General features: G+C 33.4%; 1 long non-coding RNA gene across 2 annotated transcripts; it reads left to right on the forward strand.

Annotated features, from left to right (window-relative positions):
* Positions 1-593, forward strand: LOC118752107. 2 transcript variants are annotated; one of them, XR_004994632.1, is made up of 4 exons: positions 1-18; positions 105-183; positions 254-408; positions 474-593. It is a non-coding gene; the product is annotated as an uncharacterized LOC118752107 (long non-coding RNA). The 2 variants fall into 2 exon arrangements; XR_004994634.1 differs by having other exon boundaries at positions 279-408.
* The last annotated feature ends 5,994 nt before the right edge of the window (positions 594-6,587 follow it).

Below are 6,587 nucleotides of genomic sequence, written 5' to 3' on the forward strand. Positions count from 1 at the left end.
GACAGGCTGGAAGAAAACGTAATTTATTATTTTACACTTTTGCATATGCTATGTTTTTCATTGAAGTTATTTTTTTTATATATGTACATACGTATGTCTTTCAGATGGAGATGACCTTCATACATTGATGCAGTTTTCGATGTCGAGGAAAAGCTTCAAGACCAAATCGACGAGGACGCAGTTGTAAGTATTAACTCACCTATTTACTTTAACATGTGATATTTAGTGTTTAAAACGACAATTGTATATCCAGACTTCTTACTTGTTTTTGCTGAAAGGAACTAGCGTGGATATTGATGCTGTCGTGGTGCGAATATTCAGCGGCGGGTGCTGCAGTTTTTTAACTAAATCGGAGATGCGGTAAAAAGGCCTTTTCTAAATTTAAGATTGCCGACACGGCGCTTTTTGGTAATGTTAGCTATTAATTTCTAATGGAACAACATTTAATTTCGCTTGTATTTTTACTTTGGCAGATATTTTTAAACTACATGGACGCATCGATTCCGAAAAATAAATCAGGAGGAGCGTTGAATTAAGTCACAATAATGAAAAAATAATTAATATAAATACATACAATGTATGTACATAATATAGTTTAGTGTAAAAATAATCATATAATTTTAATAATAACATTTATGCAATGTGGAATAATATAATAATAAAGACAATAACTTATTTATAATTTTTAATATAAAGTTTTAGAAGTTCAAAATAACACGTGTATATCGACTGCTGAATGGAAGATAGACCTGTCTCGGCAGCCACTTCGAAAACGCCCTATCTCAAAAACTTTTCAAGAACGCCCTATTTCAGAACTCGATTCAAAAATGCCCTATTTCAGCTGCCGATTCAAAAACTCCCTATTTCAGCAAATTTCCAATACATTTTTAAGTGAGATAGGGCGTTCTTCAACCAAATTTTGAGATAGACCCCCTTATTCTAGAGCCCGAATTTTCGTAATTCTTAATTCGTAGCTACGCTACGAAAAACGAAAAATCTACATGCTGCAACCCTTGCAGAAATATGTGCAGCATTGTTAGCTATCAGTTGTTTTGCGAAGATAGCTGAATGAATGAAAACGAAATGGAAAGGAATTAAAAGAAACACTCATGAAGTGCTTATTTATAATAAGATTGTTCGATTTTACATATTTTGAAGGAAATTAAGGATTCTATTGCATTTGCAATTATGGCATTGTTGAACCACAAGCCAGAACTCCTCCTATGCCTGAAGAACTGGTTCTGAATCCATTTAATGCAATAACAGCTTCTTCCAAGCCATTAAAAACATGCACTTTGTTATGTCCACCACCTGTTGCACTTGCTTCTGCCTTCGGCCGCGCTTAGGGGCTATAACCCTTACTAACACCCCTATTCTGCAACTCTTTCGTATTCGGATTTTGCTACGAATCGTAGAAATAGTATGCTGCAATCCGAATCGTATTTTCGAAATTCGTAACAATGACATGCCTAAAAACGAACGAGTGAGCTTTTTTGCGTAATTTTGTACGAAAACATTTCTGTGTCGGAGGCGAAATAAAATATGTAAATCGATGTGTGTTGGCAAGAAATATTGGTGGTGTTCATTTAAACAAATAAATTTGCCTTTCGCATATACGTATATTTTTATGCACTGCTTTATATAAACGAGCAAAAAAGAAGAATATTTGTTGCCTCTTATCGAGAAACTTGGGTCCGGTTTACTTAATGTACAACGATTTTCGGTTGTTGTGTCCAAACGCATAACCCGAATCCAAAAACTATAACATACACGTGTAATGAAAGGAATCACACTTTATTTAAGATAAATGTTTCAAATTTCCTACCACTAGCTTATTAATAAACTCGGTTTGCACTATGCACTTTTTTGCAAATTTCGTCGTGGGTTCTGCGCAAAAACATTGTGGACGGCGTAGTGATATGCACAAGAAATGTTGTATACCTTTGACATGCGGAAGCCACTCTTCCCCGCAACACAGAAAGGAGAATTCTACTTAGCATGGATTATAATCCCTAAGGGCGGCCGAAAGCAGAAGCAAGCGCAACAGGTGGTGGACCTAACAAAGTGCATGTTTTCAATGGCTTGGAAGAAGCTGTTATTGCATTAACTGGATTGAGAACCAGAGCTTCAGCCATAGGAGGAGTTCTGGCTTGTGGTTCAACAATGCAACCAGAAGCTGACATAGATGCGCCCATGGTTACTATGCCCGACAACTCCGCATACCTTTGTGAATTCAATGACATAGCGCCCTGCTTACTCAGCTGCTATAATTGCAAATACATCATACTTATTTATGTTAATAAAGACTACGTAATCTTACAAAGTATGAATTATTAATATTTTGTATGTATATATAATTTGTATTCATATAGATAAATATTAATAATGTACATACATATGAATTAACATATTCTTTTCAACTTTTAAAACTTTATATGTTTACTATATATTATCAAAAAGTTACTGTCATTATTTGTATCCCACATATCATTCCAAAATACATGGTTATTTTATCATAACAATTTATATTTTGTTTTTGTTGTTGGCTGTTGAATTTTAAATTATGAAAGATTTTTAACAAGCTCGAGGCCCAGCAATTAAATAAAACGCAAATCTTTGTTCTATTGATATTTTGATTGTCGATATTTCGACCTTAATCGGAGGTCATATACAGGACTGTAAATATACAAACACGATAACTTATTATTAACTTTTCATTATTTAACGTATGTTTGTAATAATTTAAATGTAATAATAAGTTATCGTGTTTGTATATTTACAGTCCTGAAGATGACCCCAGATTGAAGTCAAAATATCCACAATTAAAATATCAATAGAACGAAGATTTGCGTTTTATTTAATTGCTGGGCCTCGAGCTAGTTAAAAATATTCCAAGTAATAAATAAATAAATAAATAATAAATAAATGATTACTTTAATTATTTTAACTAAAATACAAGGCCAGTTTTGCAGTTCTTTCATATGTCATACATATTTCCTTTCATAGCATACATGTTTAAATATACATACCTAAATATTTAAATTCATATTATGCAATAATGTATAAAAAAAATTAACTCAACCTTAATATGGAGAAACTTTTTTTCAAATTTTATCAATTTAAAGTTATGTATATGGTACTCTGTTTGTTCTGTTATACATACATAAATACATACATATATACGCAATAACAAAGTTAACTTAAATTTATAAAACTTGCCAAAATATTTCCCTTGCTTTTAAAGACAGTTAATTTATTATACCTTATGTAATATAATTGTGAATTAGTTCATCACATAATTTTAAAAAATATAGACGAAGTATCTCCTGTTAACAAAATAAACAGTCAGCACATTCGCGCCACTGTTGCCAGTTACAAGTTTGAAAAAGTAGACGACTACATTTATTTGGGAACCAGCATTAACACCAATAACAGTTGCGTTTTTTTACTCATTTCCAGTAAAATCCAGTAAAAGTTTTTACGAATTTTCATTTTTTAGCGTTTTCGTACGCAAAACCTTGCAAATTAGGGTAAATTGAGAGAGCGAAATATGACAGTTGAAGTTGCAAGTTTTTACTGGATTTTACTGGATAAATTTTTACTTGTAAGAATTTGCCAGTACGAAAAACAGCTGATCGCATCTTTCTGGATGAAATTTAAACTAATAAGGAAACTGTTTGTGGGTTTTTATTGTTGTTGCCAGAACTTTTTGGGCCGACCGGCTAGATTGGCAAAAAAAAGCGGCTAAAAACGGCTAAAATGTTTTAGTGAAATTTCACATGCTTTATTTAAATAAATCGCAAGAAACGAAAGACTAGTTAACACCATTAATTTATATCGAGTGTATATTCCTCATCATCAAATGAATCACTATTGTATATATCACCTGAATTCATTAATTTTAAGAGATCGTCATCTACAGTAAAATTATGGCAGCATTTTTCTTCACGTTTTAAACCGTATCTTATATATAAAATAGCGTTTAACGTTTTAACGCACATTGGGTTTCTTTGCTTAGTTTTTATTATATTCATTGAACTAAATATTCGCTCTACTTCTGCATTACTTATAGGCAAAACAAGAAAACTAAAAACTAGGTTGGAAAGGTCAGCAAAAGGGTTTTCTCCTAGGGCATTTCGAAATTGATAAACTTCGGCCCAAAATTTTACAGTTGAGTCTAAATTACTCCAGGTATGTAACGTTAACCGTTGCCATTGCATCTCTATGGATGTTATTTCGTCATTATATTTGTGTTTTTGTTGCTGTAGTTGAACAAATACTTTTGGTTGAATTACTCTTAATGCATTTCCAACCGAAAAAAGTCAATTTTTTTTAGTGTGGCAATATTGGTAGGGAGGCGTTGGCGTAATTCCTTTATTAAAGTGATAATAAAATAGCGACCATTTTCTCGAATTATTTTCTCGGCTTCGTGGTCAAAAGCGTTTGTGCTTACTTTTGTTTTTAAATACTCTTCAAAACTGTGATAAAACTGAGGAAATGGAGCAAGGTATGGTTCCAACGGGGAGCATATAGGATCAAATGTGTCCGCGCTAATAACCACTAGGGAGCATAGATGCGAAAGTAAAACATTGAGTTCATTAAAAATCTTCATTGGGTCTGCATTATTGCTTTCGAACAACTTGTTTACTTTTTGCACCTGAAAATTAGGCAAATAGTAAAATCGGCTAAAAACGGCTAACTTTTTTTTACAAACCGGCTAACAAATCGGCTGCCGGCTAGATCGAATTTTCTCCGGCTAGTTGCTATCAAAACCGGCTAAATCTAGCCGGAAAACGGCTAAAATGGCAACGCTGATGTTTGACAAGCCACTTGTGTGGTGTATTTTGCTCTTTATATAACTTCAGAAAGCCTTTTGTTCAAAAATTTCCAGAGCGATTCAACAACTCTCTTGAGTAAAACATGGCTGCATATGTTACTGCAAATGTATAGACAGAAAATTCCTCAAAAATTCCTTAAAATAAAAATCCTCAAAAAATACTCAATCGCACCCGAAATTCCTCATGTTTTGATACAGCGGCCCTCACCACGATGGAAAGACCAAGTAGAGAAGGACTTGGCTTCGCTTGGCATTTCCAATTGTCGTCAGTTGGCACGGAAGAGAAACGACTGGCGTGATTTGCTAAACTCGGCCAAAATCGCTTATACCATGTTCTGACCGACAACGAAAATACTTTGAAAACGAGTTTTGGAATTGTGGGCTGAAGGCTGTTCACACCGGCTGTTAGTGTTTTCGTTGACATTTCTTACATCCTCGCATTGCAGTTTTGCTACACAAAAACAAAACCAAAATGCTTTTCCCACATTTTCTTTTCATTAGCAACCTCTTACTTTCATTCCTATTTTACTTTGGCCAGCCAATTAACAATAAATACGAAATAGCGTATTAAAGATGATAAAATATGACTTCCACTTCGATAAATAATCGAAAAAACGGTAATTCTCTAGGGTGGGGTAGCAACCCCTAAAAAAGGTGCGGAAACAATCCGGAGGGGGGGGGGGGGGCGGGGGCTAATATTATTAACCATTTAAAAGTTATGAACAAAAAACTTTTGTTAAATTTCGTTGTTTTCTATGGGCAATTACACCGACAAAGATTCACTAAATCACCTGTTCTCACTTTTTAAACACTATTAAAATATATAATTTAACTTATTTATTAAAGAAACACATAGTTTTATCAACCTAAGATAGATTATTTTGTTATTAAAAAGAAGTTGACAATCTTTGCGAGCTGAAACGCGAGATTCCAAAATAGCTATAGTTCTGCCACTGTATTAGTATTTCGTAATAACTCACTTTTCCTTATGAGATGTGTGCACTGTTCAATGCTTTTCGGTATCTTCTTTCGTTTAATATATGTATAAATAATGAAAATTTTTAATAAAAAATCGCGTGATTTTTTATTAAAAATTTTCGCCTGCGGCGCTTTTTCCATAAAAATCAATACTTCGATAAATAATGAAAATTTTTAATAAAAAATCGCGCGATGGTATAGCGAAATTTGCTATTATATTTTGGTTACAATATCTTATTTAGATGAAAGTAAAAAGAAGAAGAAGAAGAAGAAGTGTATAGTATAAACTGAGTATAATAGCGCAAATGAAATGTGAAATAAAGTGGCAATACCAGCGATTTGAGGTTATAATAATTTTAGCAGGCGCAAAGTTTGTTTACTCTGTTTTATTAACGAAATATATAAAATAAAAGTGAATAAATGATTTGGGTTGCATAAAATAATAACCGGAAACGTTTTAGTAGTGTTTTAAAAGTGGAAACTGGTGATTTAGTGCATTTTTGACGTGGTAATTGCTCATAGAAAACAACGAAATTTAACAAAAGTTTTTTGTTCATAACTTTTAAATGGTTAATAATATTATCTCCCCCTCCGGATTGTTATTAGGGGGGCCGAAACGCGTCATTTGGAACCCCTCCCGACTTTTCCGCACCTTTTTTAGGGGTTGTTACCCCACCCTAGAGAATTACCGAAAAAACTAGTGAAGACACCGATTGGAACGAGTAGAACGTGAGTTTTCAAGTAGTTTTCAGCGAAAACTGGTTTTCGTTTG

The sequence above is a fragment of the Rhagoletis pomonella genome, unplaced genomic scaffold (genome assembly GCF_013731165.1).
Source record: "Rhagoletis pomonella isolate Grant_MI unplaced genomic scaffold, Rhpom_1.0 Rhpom_scaffold_00001, whole genome shotgun sequence".
Classification (NCBI taxonomy): Eukaryota; Metazoa; Arthropoda; class Insecta; order Diptera; family Tephritidae; genus Rhagoletis; species Rhagoletis pomonella.